Raw genomic sequence first — 18,644 nt, 5'->3', positions numbered from 1 at the left:
TATGGCTGGTGAGCTGAGACTGGAAGAAGTCCAATTGCGCAGACAGAAGTTGTTCCACTTGCACAAGGAGCTTAATAATAATAACAACAACAACAACAACAACAACAATAACAATAACAATAACAATAACAATAACAATAACAATAACAATAACAATAACAATAACAATAACAATAACAATAACAATATTTGTACCCCACTCATCTGACTGGCTTGCCCCAGCCACTTAGTGCTACTTTGAATACAACTCATAGTAAATACAGTCCTCAGCGTCCGTTGCCTTTAGTAGAATAACGAGAGCTACATTTCCAATGGTTTGTGTTGCAAGCATTCAAAACAGCATCCTATACTGGTCCTTATGTTGAGATGGGAACTGCTGTAGCAGAGCTGAAGGCCTAACCAAGGACTCAGTGCGAGGCCTCTCTGTCCTGCTACCCAGGCTGGGGTGGGAAAGGAAAAGGCAAATATTGCAACAGAAACTGAACCCAAGGGTTCAGCAAGGTCATCCCAAATTACAGGTTTGGGTACTATCACTATTTCAAACGAAGGTGCAAGCGTATTTCTGACTTGGGCCTACAGGTCAAACATCCTTAATCAAACATTTATAATCCTCCTGGTTGTTAGGTGGAGACTGTTCTTAAGGAACTTGCACACATTCTTAAAAAAAGCGATTAACTCCTTTTACAAGACCACAAAGTGTTACTATTGACAATAGTGTTACATTTCCTCAAGCTTTGTTTTTTTTTTTAATTCACTGAACAGTTTGTAGTTCTCATAAAAGGTAATGCTTCAACAAAAGGCTCTGATACTCACAAAGGAGAGAGAACAAATCTGCACAATACCGCCCCACTTCCAAAGACCCATTCGTAGGCGGTGAAAGTGGAGGGGTGTGTTCAGGGATTTGTTTGGGGATGGGAAGAAATTACCGTATTTTTCGCACTATAGGACGCACTTTTTCCCCTCCAAAAATGAAGGGGAAATGTGTGTGCGTCCTATGGTGCGAATGCAGGCTTTTGCTGAAGCCTGGAGAGCTAGAGGGGTCCGTGCGCACCGACCCCTCTCACTCTCCAGGCTTCAGGAAGCTATCCCAAGTCTTGCAAGCCCGGCGGGATGTCCCGCGGGCTCGCAAGGCTTGCGGGCAGCAGCCTGCACCCAAAAGCTGGGGACAGCGGGGAGGTGCAGAGCCGCCACCCCGCTATTCCCCGACCTGATCTGGAGGCTGGCGGGGGGAGAAGCAAGCCTGCTTCTCCCCCCCCAGCCCCACAAGCTCGGGGGATAGGGGGATGGCGAAGCGCCGCCATCCCGCTATTCCCCGACCTGATCTGGAGGCTGGGGGTGGGAGAAGCAAGCCTGCTTCTCCCCCCCCCACCATCCCCACAACCTCCAGATCAGGTCGGGGAATCGCGGGATGGCAGCGCTCTGCCATCCCGCTATTCCACGACCTGATCTGGAGGCTGGGGGTGGGAGAAGCAAGCCTGCTTCTCCCCCCCACCATCCCCACAACCTCCAGATCAGGTCGGGGAATCGCGGGATGGCAGCGCTCTGCCATCCCGCTATTCCACGACCTGATCTGGAGGCTGGGGGTGGGAGAAGCAAGCCTGCTTCTCCCCCCCCCACCATCCCCACAACCTCCAGATCAGGTCGGGGAATCGCGGGATGGCAGCGCTCTGCCATCCCGCTATTCCACGACCTGATCTGGAGGCTGGGGGTGGGAGAAGCAAGCCTGCTTCTCCCCCCCCCACCATCCCCACAACCTCCAGATCAGGTCGGGGAATCGCGGGATGGCAGCGCTCTGCCATCCCGCTATTCCACGACCTGATCTGGAGGCTGGGGGTGGGAGAAGCAAGCCTGCTTCTCCCCCCCCACCATCCCCACAACCTCCAGATCAGGTCGGGGAATCGCGGGATGGCAGCGCTCTGCCATCCCGCTATTCCACGACCTGATCTGGAGGCTGGGGGTGGGAGAAGCAAGCCTGCTTCTCCCCCCCACCAGCCCCACAACCTCCAGATCAGGTCGGGGAATCGCGGGATGGCAGTGCTCCGCCATCCCGCTATTCCACGACCTGATCTGGAGGCTGGGGGTGGGAGAAGCAAGCCTGCTTCTCCCCCCCCCACCATCCCCACAACCTGCAGATCAGGTCGTGGAATAGCGGGATGGCGGAGCGCTGCCATCCCGCGATTCCCCGACCTGATCTGGAGGTTGTGGGGATGGTGGGGGGGAGAAGCAGGCTTGCTTCTCCCACCCCCAGCCTCCAGATCAGGTCGTGGAATAGCGGGATGGCGGAGCGCTGCCATCCCGCTATTCCCCGACCTGATCTGGAGGTTGTGGGGATGGTGGGGGGGAGAAGCAGGCTTGCTTCTCCCACCCCCAGCCTCCAGATCAGGTCGTGGAATAGCGGGATGGCAGAGCGCTGCCATCCCGCGATTCCCCGACCTGATCTGGAGGTTGTGGGGATGGTGGGGGGGAGAAGCAGGCTTGCTTCTCCCACCCCCAGCCTCCAGATCAGGTCGCGGAATCGCGGGATGGCGGAGCGCTGCCATCCCGCGATTCCCCGACCTGATCTGGAGGTTGTGGGGATGGTGGGGGGGAGAAGCAGGCTTGCTTCTCCCACCCCCAGCCTCCAGATCAGGTCGTGGAATAGCGGGATGGCGGCGCTTCGCCATCCCGCTATTCCCCGACCTGATCTGCAGGTTGTGGGGATGGTGGGGGGGGAGAAGCAGGCTTGCTTCTCCCACCCCCAGCCTCCAGATCAGGTCGTGGAATAGCGGGATGGCGGAGCGCTGCCATCCCGCGATTCCCCGACCTGATCTGGAGGTTGTGGGGATGGTGGGGGGGGGAGAAGCAGGCTTGCTTCTCCCACCCCCAGCCTCCAGATCAGGTCGTGGAATAGCGGGATGGCAGAGCGCTGCCATCCCGCGATTCCCCGACCTGATCTGGAGGTTGTGGGGATGGTGGGGGGGGGAGAAGCAGGCTTGCTTCTCCCACCCCCAGCCTCCAGATCAGGTCGTGGAATAGCGGGATGGCGGAGCGCTGCCATCCCGCGATTCCCCGACCTGATCTGGAGGTTGTGGGGATGGTGGGGGGGGAGAAGCAGGCTTGCTTCTCCCACCCCCAGCCTCCAGATCAGGTCGCGAAATAGCGCGCCATTCCCGCTGTCCCCCGACTTGGTTTGGAGGCTGGCGGAAGGCTTCCTCCTCCCCCAGCCCCGCAAGCTCCCAGAGCAATGCCAAAGCTGCGCGCAGCTTCGGCATGGCTCTGAGTCCCGTTCTGGGGGAGGGGGAAGCTCGGGCTTCCCCGCCCCAGCCCTGCGCCTGGCGGGGGGGGGGATAAATTTTTTCCCCTTTATTTCCCCCCCCCCCAAATCTAGGTGCGTCCTATGGACCGGTGCGTCCAATAGTCCGAAAAATACGGTATATGAATTTTTAGTTTCCTGGGAGCAGAAGCTCTATACCCCACTTCTTATATATCTTTAGGTGTCATGCGAAACAATTCCTTTATAACCAGGCTTTTGGCCCTTAACTATCTGTGGGCTATTAGAAGTGGGTAGAATGTTTTTGTCTTTGTCCATGGAGTTTTCTTGGCAGGAATCCTGGAGTGGCTTGCCAGTTCCTGCTCCAGGTGGATCACGTTTGATCAAAGCTCTCCACTAGAGTGAAGCTGAGGCTCCAATATTTTGGCCACCACATGAGAAGAGAAGACTCCCTGGAAAGACCCTGGTGTTGAGAAAGACAAGGAGAAGGGGACAACAGAGGACGAGATGGTTGGATGGTGTTCTCAAGGCTACCAGCATGAGTTTGACCAAACTGCGGGAGGCAGTGGAGGACAGGGGTGCCTGGCATGCTCTGGTCCTTGAGGTCACGAAGAGTTGGACACGACTAAACGACTAAACAACAACCAAATATTTTTAAAGGTTTCAATGTACCTGTGTGGGTTTTGTTTTTGCCTTGTTTGTTTGAAAGTTGCTTTGGGTTGCCTTGGGCAAGCTAAAGCAACAAACAAATTTAATCAATAATAGTAATAATTCAGTGTTGCTGTTGTAGCAGCAGCAGCAGCTCTCTGGCCAGTTACCATGTATACCCATAATGCTCAGTGGAATGACACTATGTCAGAAGGATAGGCTAATCTGTTAATTTCGGTACCAATCAGTTTTTCATTTTCTCGTTTTAAGTTCAGTTCACCACATCACTTTGCATTTTTAAAGAACTTGAAAATTCATCAATATTTTAGTGTGAATTTATCTGAACATGTTTGTATGCATCTTTTTATACTATATACACACTTTTGGAAATCAATTTCCTAACAGAGATATATTTTGTGTGTTGTTTTCACTAACATCTGCACACATTATCCTAGTATGTGCATTTTTGTACACATTACTTGTACTGCAAAATTCGGAAGTCTGAATTTTGAAGGCGGCTGTGTTTTGCTTCACATGCGGTTTTGAAAGTGCAAATTAGGTAGCTGTGCCTTTAAACACACACTCAGTTGAATTTCTTCCCAATCCTTAGTCAGTGTCGCTCCAAGTGAGGCTTTATGGAGGAACATGGCAAGCCCACTCTATGTTCGCAGAATTGCAGCATCTGTTGATCTGCAGTCTTCAAAATTTCCCTAAATTTCTTTCCATTCCCTACCTACACATACTTCTCCATACACAAATCTTCAAAAGAAAGGTTCTGAGATAGAACCTTCAACTCAGCTCTAATATCTAGGGCTTAAGGGCGTAGACCTATTTCTGTAAGCTGCATGTATTTTTTTTAAATTATCATTATTATTTATTTGATGTATATCCTGTCCTTCCACCCACAGGACCCCAGGGGCAAATGTAACTACCAGGTGTTAATGAATGGTCTTTCCTCATTCCAATATCATAAGATAGATACAAGGAGGTTGATTACCAGTTTTGTGATTAGGACCAGTTTCTGAAACATCAGAAGCAGTTCATAAGCAGTTATTAAATCTAATCTGAGCAAGTTAATACTTGAAATTTTAGAATAATTGTTTTAAGTCAATAATTAGCATGACAAAACTAATATATTTACTAGTTTTGAGGCTGCACTAGGAATGAAGGCAGATTTGGAACTCTAGGAAAGCAATGGACTTTGCAAAAGTACTCAGGAATCCTCATATAGTTTGGGGGGAATTAAGTCTTAGGGTGTATTTACACCTGTAGTAGCAATGCTGTTTGAAGTGACCTTATAGCTAGAGATGGCCCAGAGCCTGAAGCTTCCAGGAAGGCCTCTAACAGGATTGAAGGCAGCAATGCTGTCATATTATTTGTCCCCCATCCACAAGCAACAAGAATTCATCGACTTGCTAACCATGAATTTGTAAGCTCTAGCTAGCTAAAACAGGATTGGCCAATAGCTGTTGATAGACCTGTTCTGTATCTTTTTAAACACAAAGCAGAGACATTTTCAACCAAAGCATTTCTCATGTGCTTGCTCTTTGCCAAAGGAAATGGCAACAATACTTTTCTATTTGTTGGAGCAAACAAATTCAGAATACATACCTGAATAACACCCCTAACACTTTAATGTAAGGATGCAAAGTGGGTCATTTACATTTCATTGAGGTGAAAGAACCCAAAATTAATTAAACAGCAGGATTTTAATACTCCCCCATATTTGCACACAGGCCTATGCATAATGCTTTCTTTTGAGTTATAAAATGAAAAGTTTTCACATTCTCCTCTGCATTTCATTTTGTTTTCTAGTTTTATCCAAGCTTTTCTCTCAAGCTTTTCCTTGCAGACTAGGCCTATGAATGCTTATCTAAAATGATTTTATTATTTAACATGGGCAAAGACAGTACAGTCTCTTTTACTGAAGTGCCAAGGCATCTGGGAGAAACCCAGAACTTTTGGACAATAAAGCTGTTGTATACGGACATACTTTATCCAGTCCCCAAACATTGGTTATTACATTGTAAACAAAACACTTCTCAGCTCTTTTCCAACAAGGTATTTATAGTGAAGTGGCTACAATGGCTTTTTTATGAGCACAGTTTAATTGGGGCTAAATCTGAACAAAATCACAGCCGTTGCTAATATTTTATGAAAACCAAGGGACTGCAGGGACAGACTGAGGTTTATGTGGATCCTTATAATAAGAGATCTACAGTGTGGGTCTCCCATATCCTTGGCAAGAAACTTGCTTCACTTCTATAATCCTTTTTAAAAAAAAGTTTTTAAATTGTTATTTAATGTTATAATGCGTATAAAACAGAGATAACAATTATAACAACAGACAACAATTAAAAGATGAAGAACAAAACTTTAAAATAGGCACATAGAAGAGTTAAAATAAAAGTTCAAGTAAAGACTATCAAATTGATCAGGTATCAAATAGTTCCAGGTCTGCCAGGTTTGTGACAAGGCTTGTCTTGAAAATTAAGGCTCCACTGTATTTGCCACCAAGGAATGCCAAATCATATAAAAAGGGTCTGGAGGTTCTAGTCCATGTCAAAATCTCAAATTATGTGTGTTTTTCTTCATTATAGCTATACTCCTGAGTGAGCAATACCAAGCATCCAGTGCAAGATTTGGGGCTGTTTTCCACTGAGTTGCAATGACGGTTTGTGCTGCCAAGATCATATATAATTCTTTTGATTTCTATAATCCTTGATCTGCAACCCCTAGTGGTGTCGTTGCCATTGTTTAAGAAATACACCGGATCTCAGGCTCAGCAGGATGGGCCTTGCAATATCTATGGGCTGTAAGCAACTCTCTGACTTTGGAAAGATGTTGGTGTGGGTTATAAACCAGTCTACAGTTGCTGAAGAAGAGTAATGGCCTGTGTTGGCTACTTTACCTTGTCAGGTCCACTTCCTATGTGATGATTATGTGGGGAGCGGGAAAGATTAATAGCTGTGGCTTCCCAGTGAGGATGGTAGCTGTGTACTAATGTTCCGGAAGCAGCTAGGAATGCAAGCCCTAGAACTCATTTCTTACCACTTGGCAGAGTGAGGCAGCTGCTTCAGGTGGCAAACGTTGAGGAACGAGGAACAGTGGCAAGGTGTTCAAGGACAGAGCTGTGTGTGTCACACAGCCTGCCTTGCATCCCCTAAACTAGCTTGCTGCTTTCAAGTAGGTGGAGGATGCTGCTGTGCTGTGTTGAAGTCAGAGTCCATTGCCAGTCAGGCTAGCTTTTGCATGTGGATTGGACACTGAGAGCAAAATGTCCCACGCCCAAGGCATGAACCACACTAACCCTTCTCCCCTCTTTTTCCTGTGTGCAACCTGTAATTTTCCCTGCTGCTCTCATAAACCATGGCGACTCTGTGCTGCTTCATAACTGCCATCAGCTCCAGCTTCTCAGATGCAATTTCTTCTTCACAGGTCTCTGTATGATTTTGTTCTTATGATAGATGCTCGCAATAACTCTTTAGTGCTTTTCCAAGCTCTGTGGGATAGGTAGATTGGGAGCTACTTGCTTTTTCAATCTATTGAGCATCTATGGCCTACAGTGTGGATTTAAGGGCTACATTGTGCATTGGGATTATATGGTTCTCTGTTCCTGCTCACGTTTTGCTTGTGGACTACTATTTGGGCTCAGCAGCAAGATATATATTAAATTTCCTCCAGTGTTTATCAGATGAAAATAGATACATGTAACACCAACAAAGTAAAGTGAGAGAATGGCTCATATATGAGACAGTAGATCAGTTGCGTGGGAAAGCTGCTTCCATGGTGATCCAGTGACTGGTGCAGCCTGTTAAGGAAACTTTCAAGTTATAAGTCCAATGTACACATTACTGCTACCTAGAAAAAATTGGAGAGGACATTGCTGGCGTGGTAGATTACCATGTGTCCCACCTTTGCTTAAATACTGTATAAAAATGTTGACTGGGGGTGGTGGGACTTGGCGTCCAACCACTTCCACGAAGCCTCAGGTTTGCCATCCCTGATGTAGATGGGGTGATGCAGGAACAACCTTAAAGAAGGCAGCAATCACACTGGTCCAGCTCCCACGTTTACGGGAGCTAAAAACACGCTGGCAGCCTCTGTGTTCAATAATAGGAAAGAACATATACCAAGTTAGACCAGTGGTCCATCTAAGCTTAGAACTGTCTGCAATATCTGAAAGGCATTTCCAGGGTTTCAGGCAGGAATTTTACCCAGCCCTACCTGGAGATGCCAAGAATGGAACCTGAGACCTTCTTCTGGAAAAACAAGCAAGCAAGCAAGCAAGCAAGCAAGCAAGCACCCACCACTGAGCTAAAGCTTCATTCTCAGCTCCCCTAAGTTGAGAGAGAGATAACAAGAAATGTCTGTTTCCTTACATTAATGGAGAGTTCTGGCTGGCCACTATTGGAATCAGAGTACAGGCCTTGATAAACTTTGTCTAATCTAACAAAGGCAGCTGCTTCAATCTCATTGATAAAAAAAACTATGTTGCACTGATGTACATCAAAAACGAGAACTCATATAGGCCAAGTAGATATTGTACCTCTGAAACAAAGAGAGGACATGACCTTGAAAAAGGGGAAGACTTGTGGTTCTGGAATTGCAGCATTGGACAAGTTATCTTTTGTGTGTGGGGAGGAGGTTCTGAAAAGGTTGCATTTCATTCTCTGAAAGATCCAACAATATTATTGGAGCTTTAGAAATGTATAGTGTCACATGTGAAGTTTATATATTACAAATGAAATAGGAATGAGTTGGATGCTCTTGTCTGCTTTGTTTCACACGATTTCCCTTCATTGCAGGGTTTGTACTGTTGAAGTGGATAATGTCAGGTTGCTATGAAAAGCATGAAGCTGCATGGCTGCTCCTTTAGGCCATTTACAGTATCCAGATAAGCATCTTGTGGAACTATTCTAATAAGAAACACCTTTAATTAAAAGTGCTGAAAGATAGCAGACAGTTTAAATTGAATTCAAGGACTTTTGCAAAATCCCAATTTGAAAAGGTTATTTGCTTGCATTTACTGCTTCAGAGAAATGGATGAGAAATTAAACACCAAGTTCAAATTATCAACTCTGGCATGTACTGTATTGGGCACTGAAGCAAAAGGAACAAAAGGAACTTCAAAACACAAAGAGCAACATTGCTCTAGCCATGGCATCATACCCGACTCCGAGAATTACCTGATGGGTTTGTTTCTATCTCTCTCTTTTGCAACACTTTCATTGTGTTGTTATTCCACTGAACACTCCCAGGCAGGCATGAAACAAACTCGCTCCCCAACCCCCAAGTCACATACACACAGATTGCCATCAAAAGCACTCACTCCAGTACTTGCACAGTACTTGGCCATTTCAGTATTTACTAAATAACCCTCCCTGAACATTTCTCTTTTCCTGGTTGTGCATGCACTATACTTTTAAAGCACACTGAAAACACATCCCCCCTCAAAGAATTCTGGGCACTGTAGTTCACCCCTCAGAGAGTTACAGTTCCAAGCAACCCATAGCAAACGAGAGGGCTCTGAGTGTGCTTTAAATGTGCCTTTTGGGCATTCCTTTACACAGCCTGAGACTAAAGAAACATTCCAAATTCATTGGTGTCAACTCTGATAGACCCCCTTCCCAGAAACAAGTGCTCCAAAGGCAACACAATATCATCCTTATGTCTAGTTTGTTCAAGGACCCAGTTCCTAGAAAAACGTCAGAGGTAGGTGAATGGGATTTGAGGTTCTCTCACTCACAAATATATCCACCAATGGTATCAAATCCAAGGCAATCTCTAGACTGCTAATGCTGTTTACTTTGGATGCTGGGAGCCCCAACTCTAAAAATCCTTAATTCCTTAAAAGAAAGGGATTGTGACTTAAGCCTGCTGGGCCTTTTTTGGCCTGGAAGTCCTTCTTCTTCACGCAAAATTCTGCATATGCTCAGATGCACTCTCTTAAAAAGTTTCATTTTCTTTATGTTTTACTCCCATATGACTTAGACCAAATGAATCTTGCTAGCAAACAGAAGCACACATCCTCCTCTCCTTTCCCCTTCCTATCCCGTTGCCTCTTACAGAACCACCCGACACACGTCTACTCAGAAGTAAGTCCCACTGAGCTCGGATTCGTTTCCTCCCAGGTAGGCGGCTGCATTAGCATGGAGATCGCCTGGAGCGCTTTCGCCCGAAGAAAGGCGGTAAGATCAATGTGACACATTAAATAGCTCCCTGCTCTGGCACCGCAGAAGCCCTGCCCGAGTCTCACGTCGCCTTTCCACGGTTTCATCATCCCCATCAAAACCTGTTTCGGGCGCCACACTCCTACAAGTTGCAACAAACAGAGCGACCAGAGCCGTCATTCTCCTGAAAACATCACCTCTCTCTCTCTCTCTCTCTCTCTCTCTCTCCAACCACCCCCACCTCACTTCTCTAGTAAGCGTCAGCGTAGCTGGAAAGGCGATCTCTCCCCATCCCACCCCACTTTTCTTCCTCTCTCTTTTTTTACCTTAAAATCACCGTCCCGACGTTACTCGCCGCCACTGCGCCCGGCGATACGGCAAAGGGAATGGGATACAGGAGTGCTCGCAGCAGCGGCTTCCTTCCTGCCGTCCCGGCTTCTGGACCGCAATCCTTCTTACGAGCTCCGCCGCTGCGCCTCGAGCAGCTTGCCGGGCGACGCGTTCGATTTTGGAACGCCGGCGTGTCCACGAAGATTCCACCGTGGAACGTCGGGACGCTGCAGCATTCCACGCGCGCGCGCGCCCTGCGCGCCTCCCCCGAAAGCCGCAGCGCCGTCGCCGGCTCCCTCGCGCAGTGAAAGCGGCAGCCCCAGAACTCCCCGGCTTCGGCGTGCATAAGTAGGTCAGAGCGCCACTGAGCATGCTCGAGGTCGAGCCAAGCTGCTGTGAAAATGCGACTATCTTCCTCCTCCCTCCTCTCCGTAGCCGCCGAAGGTCGCTCGCAGAACCTAGAGGGGGCACCGGGGGCGGGGGGGGGGCGGCGGCGGAGAGAGGCTTAGCCACTAGGGAACACTCCCCTTCTCCTGTAGGTAACCTTGGGACGGGGGATGGAGGAAGATGGCAGATCTCCGCCCAGCAACGTGCAATGACAAGGGATAACGCTGCACAATTCGTATCTGGACCGTAGGGATCCCCTGCAAAAGCGTTGAAAAGGGATGGGTGTTGTTTGGTTACTATTCAGCAGGCTGCCTTTAAATACAACTGCCTATTTGTTGCCGGGTCCCCCCCCCCTGCTGGGGTAAAGACTGCTGCCTTCACAGCACACAGATGTCTGTGTCTGTTTTAAATGACTGGTGCCCAATAGGAATCAATTAAGTCTTTCTGAAGAGCTACTGGGATTTATTTGGATTTCCTGGGATTCTGTCCAAAAATATATATATATTTGCAACAAATTGGGAATTCCCTCAATTACCCAAAGAAGGAAAAGGGACTTTTAAAAAGCACCTGCTGTATAGTAGTAAATTACCTTTGTGCCGTGCTGGTAATTTAACTGCTAATTAATATATTCTATATGCCTGCTTGGAGGCCTTCATCTCTGTCTTCTGAAATTGTGTAGATACTAAACAGGAGTGGCCACTGTCACTGTCTTTGCTGTGGTGATCAAGGTTCTGGCTAAAATGATAAAGGCTGGTGAAGTAATAAGGGGAGTCAAAGTCAAGAAGGTGGAAGATAAACCAAACTTCTTTGCAGACGATACGTTACTGATGTTGCAAGACCCTTCCTCCTCCATCTGCAAGCAATCTTAGAACAGTTCTGCCAGGTAGTTGGACTTGAAATCAATTGTGCCAAGTCTGTTATATTACCTGTCAATGTGCCACCCAATGAAAAAGTGCAGGTTTTTGCTGAATCAGGTTTTCTCCATGCTTCACCAGCTTTAGATACTTGGGGGTTGTGATAAGAGGTGGGTAGGTATGCAACTTCTGCCAAGTGTGGCATAGAAACTGGAGTTTTAAAGGAGCTTCAAAACTGGAGCCACCTTAATTTTAGATGGCTCAGGGAAATTGCTGCTGTCAGAATGCCAATCCTTCTGAAGTTTCTAGACCTCTTTCAGGTTCTGGTGTAAATCCCCATAGTGAATATTAGAAAATGGCAATGTTTATTGAAAGATTTTGCTACCAGAGTGAAATGTAGCAGCTAAAACCACGTATTACCCTAGATCAAATGGGCATGCAGTAAGTATCTCAAATATTATTACGATGCTTTTCTTTGAAGCAGCTCATCCCCATGTACACCTCTTGTGCGTGGTTACATAGGGATCTATGTGCGTGGTTACATAGGGTGTACACCTCTTGTGCGTGGTTACATAGGGATCTACACTTATCTCTAAACTTTGGAAATAGAGGGAATGATAGATACATCCTCTCCAAGCGTTGTTGGACTACAGTTCCCATCATCGCTGACCATTGGCTAGACAGCCTGGGGTTCATGGGAATTGGAGTATGATCACAAATCAGGAGGGCACCGTCTTGCTTACAATTGCAGATACCATTCAGAAGGCATGAGTGCATTCTTTTGCCATTTGGATGGGGAATGAGTTACCGTATTTTTCGCTCTGTAAGACGCAGCAGACCACAAGACGCACCTAGTTTTTGGAGGAGGAAAACAAGAAAAAAATATTCTGAATCTCAGAAGCCAGAACAGCAAGAGGGATCGCTGCGCAGTGAAAGCAGCAATCCCTCTTGCTGTTCTGGCTTCTGGGATAGCTGCGCAGCCTGCATTCGCTCCATAAGACGCACACACATTTCCCCTTACTTTTTAGGAGGGAAAAAGTGAGTCTTATAGAGCAAAAAATACGGTATATCAGAAACAAACAAACAAGCAAACAAAGTCTATGGAAATGAATTATATAAATAAGAAGCAGGAGAAATCGTTGTCATTTTAACAGTATAATTAGCTTTATCCCCCCCCTTATTTCTTCAGTTTGTTTTTGTTGCCTCTTAGTGGTCTGCTGTTCACCAACCAAGTAAACTTCATTAAAAAATATTCACAGATAAATTGATTTTCAATCTGATTGGAGGACCAGCATAATATGAATTATAGCACCTCAATGAAAACAACTTCTTCTTGTCTGTAATGCATGTAGAAGAACAGGATGCAAAATGTGACAATGAGCTACACAAGAGCTAGAGAGTGAGGTGCAGGGCATGATATTTAACCTTCAAAAGATTCAGGATTTGGGTCATGAGGGAAAACAGCCAAATTATTCATGAGTGTGACAAAGAGATGAAATGTGTAGACTTACACATGTCAAAAGAATACTGGAAGAAAATATTTCCTCCAGCCTTTGATATCAGCATTATGTACTGTTTAACAAAACCAAACCAAAAGAATCCTGGAAAGAGAAATCTGCCTATCATTTATTTATTTAAAATATTCATCCCTTACCTTTCGACTAAAATTCTCCAAGGGGCTACTTTCTAAAATTCTCTTTTATACCAACAATAATATAAAACTAGCAGAGTGTTCCACTCCTTGAGTTTTGCCTGCTGGGCTGAATAGGAAAATTCATAAACCAGCTTTTGCTGGTAGAGTACAATGCTGATCTAGTGAGAGAGAAGCCATGCCGTCTTAGCAATACTCTTGTGCTGGTGGGTATTCAGTGCAAAAAAGGAGGAACAAGAGTAGAATGGAAATATGGCAGGACACAAGCGGAGGTTAATCAGAATCCTGCTTTCACTCTATGTCCACAATGCCTTAATGGTATGATTCTAAAACAGGTGGCCGATGGAAACATCCCCTTTAGAATGCAATGGAAAGCCACTTCTCACTGGCTCAGAACACAGCTCATGGGTACGACATGTGGCAAGGCCAAAGGTGGGTCCAGGTGTGACCCGCCCCCCACAGCTAAATGTCACCTAGTAGACTCACCCTTGTGCACCCCCTGTGGCAGACTTGCTGTTAGTAGATCTATGTGTGCAACACCACAGCAATCCGCAGCTAGAGCCTGTAAGCCCCATGTGACTTCTGGCAGCAGTGACCCTCAAGGACAAGGACACAGGGTAAGTATTCATTTTGCAGAAAGGGTGTCCTTCCTAGCAATCTCCACTGTAGGTACCGTCATTAAGTCACTTGATGGTTAAGTCACTCAATGGCACTGAACTTAGTCACATGTGGATGGAGTCAAGAGTTTCCTGTGTAGGTTCCATACTTTTTGGAGTCAGCCAGCCATTTTCTTGTTAAGCTTTGGGCTGAAGTGTCCTCCGAACCAGTCATATCCCCATCATCTCCAGTCATCTTAGTCAATGATCAGGGATTATTCGATAGGTAGTCACAACAACATCTGGGGACTCAAGGTTGAAGAATATTGCTCCAGACCTTCCATCACATCTCCCACCATGCACTGATGAAGGTAACAGAGTGCCCACTCAACCACTTGGAAGAACAGGCACTACTACAGGTGCCAAATTATACCTGTTGCACATTTGTAAAAACTCAATTGTTTACTGTGGCGGCACCCCAGAAAAAAGCACTTTAGAACTCCCTCCCTGACCAAGAAGCTATCACTGGACTCTTTTTGGTATCAGCTAAAGGCTACCCAGATGCTTAGAAAGTTGAGATAATGTTAACCTGCATTTAACTTGTGTTTTCAGTATTTTTTGGATAGTTTTAAGCAGTGCTTTTTTCTGGGGGGATGCAGGGGGACGCATACCCCATAACATTTTGTCAATCTAAGTTTGGCCACACTGAGGGGCAGTATTTCAATATGAGTAGGAAAATGAGAGTACCCCTAAACATTTTTTTCCAGAAGAAAGCACTGGTTTTAAGTATGGTTGTATTTTTTTCTTGGCTTTATTGTTTTACCTTTTTGTAAACTGCTTTGAGGTGTGTTTTTTACAATCAAGCAGTGCATAAATTTTATTAAATAAATAAACATCTATGCCTCCATATGTAGACATCCAGGAGATTGTCAGTGGGAGTGGGAGAAGCTAAGCTGCTGCATCAGCCATGGCTCCATGCAGAAATCTCTCCTATATCTGGATGTCTTAACAGAAATAGGATTATAGGTAACTTTCAGAGAATGTGCTGTTCTTCCCTCTTCAGTAATAATACTACCTTTCTTCTAAAGCAGCTGTGGTTTAAATGAAAGAATAAAAATTGCAGTTGGTTGCACATCAATAGGCATTCCAAGGTGCACATGGCACTAAGTGACTGCTCTGTTCCCAGTGCTACTCAATTCAGTGGCTGGGAGAGAGATGCAAGTTGCATACATTATATAGGCAGTAGACCACAGAGTGAGGAAAAGGGGTTGGGTCAATGCTTTCCAAAAACATTTTTTTAAAAAAAAAAAAATCCAAGCATGAAATTGAGAGTCCCAGGAAACCAGTGGACATGAGTTCAGTTTTTTCTTTCTCTGTTGTGTCTGTATGTTTTTTACCCTGCACTGAATAGCAACGCAGGGCCGTCTTAAGCATATCAGGCGCTGTGGTGCAAAGCTCCCTTTGGCTCCCCCCCCCATTTCCCAGAGTTGTCCACCTTTCTTTAGGGAGGATGGCACTGTCAGCAGGGCTGGAGGAGGCAGGCAGTGGATGGAGGGTGGCTCCTCTGGCGGGGAAGAGGCGGAGGCTGGACGCAGTGCCTCCCGGCTCAGCTGGCTGCTTTGTGCTGCAGTGGCCACGGCAGACGGAGGCTTCAGGTACGGTGCTGCTTTGGCGCAGCATGGCAGAGGCGGGCGAGGGTGGCAAGCTGATGCTGGGAGGCGCTGCACCCAGCCTCCACCTCTTCCCTGACGCCCTCCAGAACTTGGCACCCTGGTGCCCCGCGCCACTAGTCTCTATGGGTAAGACACAGATGAGTAGGACCTGAACACACCAGCACTTCCCACTCCCCAGGTTTCCAGAAGCTGCTATTTGGAAGCATGACTGCCTCCAGCTGTGGAGGCAAAGCATGGCCACCATGGCTAGTAACTCCAATTCAAATTAAGGGCCCTGGGGCTGCTTTTAGAAAAAGAGAATCACACTGGCAGATCCAATCACAGACCTTCTGTGTAATGTCTTGTTAGGCACCAAACAATTCATGCACTATCTGCACATGTGAATCAGCTCTGTATGTATTGACAGATGAAATAAACATTTATTTAAAAAATCTGATGAGTTTTATTGCCGACATTCCCAATATGTTTTGAGGAAAGGTCTTTGCTACCTAACTAGTACCATATTTTTCGCACCATAGGACGCACTGGACAATAGGATGCACTTTGTTTTAGAGGGGGGAGAACAAGAAAAAAAATTCTCCCCCTCTCTGCCCAGCGCCCCTTCAGTGAAGCAGCAGGAGGCGCTGCACAGAGAGGGGGAGAACTTTCCCCCTCTTGTTTTCCCGCTCTAAAACAAGGTGCCGTTTAAGGTGCGTTCAGGCGGCTACCTTGGAAGCCTGGAAAGCGAGAGGGGTCGGTGTGCACTGACCCCTCTCGCTCTCCAGGCTTCAGGTTCCTTTCAACCTGCTCTTTGGGGTGGGGGAAGCCCACCACCAGCCCCAAAGAGCAGGTCAGGGAGCAGCGGAAAGGCTCCAGCCGGGAGAGGGTTGCGGGGCTATGGCTTCTTTAGCCCCGCACGCGCTCTCCCGGCTGCAGAGGTGATGCGGGGCTGTAAAGGCTCCTGCCATAGCCGCGCGTCACCTCTCCAGCCGGGAGAGTGATGCGGGGCTATGGCGTCTTCGCTCCATAGGATGCACACACATTTCCCCTTCATTTTTGAAGGGGAAAAAGTGTGTCCTATAGAGCGAAAAATACAGTACATCTCCTCCCTTCCTCCCCAAAGCATCCGCAGTCGAATATTTCGTTCTGAAGGTTAGAATGCAGTATTGTATTGTACCGGTTTTGGTTTTGGCTGGGGGAGTAGCGTTCTTAATATTTAAGGTTAAAAAGGTTTCAGTTTTACATTGCAGAGGAATCATGGTAGTTATATATTCTTATATGCACCACCTCAAAAATAAATTATTAATAACTTCAATGTGTTTTTAAGATGATATCATACTGGTAGCTATTAGATTTATGGAGTTACTTGACCCTGTACTTTTCAATCATAGATAATATTTCATGAAGTTCGGGTGCCACCTGGTGGGAGTTTGATGTAACTGGGAATAGTGGGTTTTTTTTATTTTAAAAAATATACTGTATATAAAACCTTTACTAGGGATTTCCTCTCCAAACTTCTGAAGGGACTGGGTGTGCTCCCCTTTTTGGCTTTGGTAAAAAAAAATCCATAGAGCTAAAAGGAAATGGCAGGGAATTTATCTCAGCATTGTACTTCAAGCTGGTCTCTTGCTTCTCCTATAGGCGCAGCAGCCTTGAATCCAAAACAGAAAGCTGCCATGCTCTCTGACTCTTTTCTACAGCATATAACAGGCAGCCTCCCTTGTGCTCTGACCTGCCTCCTTTGTGGGTCCTGGTTTCTCAGCAGTGCTCTGTGCGAAGGCCAAAGTTCAGAGCCCCCACCTCTCACCTTCTATTCTGCTCAATTCACTATGTTATAGTTGCAGCGCCCTGAGGCACTCCCTAGGCTCAGCGCCCGGTGTGGTTGAACCATTTACACCGCCCTGAATCCACCTCTGCTCCCTTCTGTCACCACTAACAGACTCAAATGATTTCCCTCTTGCTCACATCAGGAAAAACTGCAATCCTAGAAACTAACGCTGGCCTTTTGCCTTATTAACTAAAACCAGGGCTCAGGGAGGGGCTTCTCCAACTTGACTGTCTGGCACTGAATCTTCCAATGGCCCAACTGCCTACCTTTTGTTTGGTTAACAGCTCAGCCATCACTAGGCTCCATTCTCCTAGGCTGGCTTGGCTTGTATTTTCAACAATAGTGGTTTGGCACAATTTAGCTCCTCAAACCTTGATTAATTCCAACTTTTATTGGGCCCAGGAATTTAGGGGGTTTGCACCCCACAAACTCATAACAATAATTTTGACAGGGTTAAAGGGAACCTTTACCCTATGAGCCAATGAATCCCTCCGGGCCACTCTGTCAGGTCCTCAGGAGGCTCCGTGTGCCATGTTCCTCATCAACCTCACTCTGCATTCAGGTGGTTTTTCCTGGCTGGAAAGTTTCCTTGAACTGTGTTGAAGCTGCTTGCTTAACTGGATTGAGAGATGGGTGGGTGGGGGACTAGAAGTCTCTGGCTTCTGCATAGCTGAAATGGAACCCATGCTATAAAGAGTGACAGCCATTGCTTCACTTTTTGCTACGCCTTTGGCCCTGCTCCACACTGGCATACAAGCCTTGGAAGGTTTTCTACGATGAAATGGATTTTCCTTGCGCTGGAAAATGTCCCCTACACCAGTTTACAACATGATCTTCTGTCTGTGATCCTTTCAACTGGCAATGCCAAGGATTAAGCTTGGAATCTTGCATCCATTATATAGGATGCTACCTCATACCCAGCCAGGGCGCTGGTCCATCAACATGGTGCCCATAGGTTATATGGTGCTCACATAGTCCTATCAAGTTCCCAGCCAAGTTCTCCATCCTCCTCACACACCCTGGGTGGAAGTCTAATCTTGAGGAAGTTATCTCAGTCTCTTTAGTGGTTGTACATGTCTGCAAAGGCATTCACCTTCTGTGCTGACCACAGGAGAAAAGCCATGAGACACTATCAGCAGACACTAGTATTGGACAAAAAGGAGAGGAAGAGACAAAAACAGGGGACTAGGATCTGTAGCTTGTTATGGGTGCTAAGAGTTGCTAGGCAACCCTTATTCCCCCCCCCCCAGAGCTACAATTTGCAGAGTTCCCCAT

At 46.6% G+C, this 18,644-nt stretch overlaps 1 protein-coding gene across 2 annotated transcripts in view; it reads right to left on the bottom strand.

The window, feature by feature from the left end:
- MFAP3L (microfibril associated protein 3 like) overlaps positions 1–12,055 on the bottom strand; it is a 34,296-nt gene extending 22,241 nt beyond the window's left edge. The window contains exon 1 of one of the 2 annotated variants that reach the window (XR_014011820.1): positions 10,398–12,055. The gene's annotated coding sequence lies outside the window, so the exon portion shown is untranslated. The remainder of the gene's footprint in view (positions 1–10,397) is intronic. The other variant, XM_081209193.1, reaches the window with a different exon arrangement.
- Between the last annotated feature and the right edge of the window lie 6,589 nt (positions 12,056–18,644).

The sequence above is a fragment of the Podarcis bocagei genome (genome assembly GCF_964188305.1).
Source record: "Podarcis bocagei genome assembly, chromosome: 9".
Classification (NCBI taxonomy): domain Eukaryota; kingdom Metazoa; phylum Chordata; class Lepidosauria; order Squamata; family Lacertidae; genus Podarcis; species Podarcis bocagei.
The sequence above is the reverse complement of the archived record's forward strand: the minus strand, read 5'-3'. Positions and strand labels throughout refer to the sequence as shown.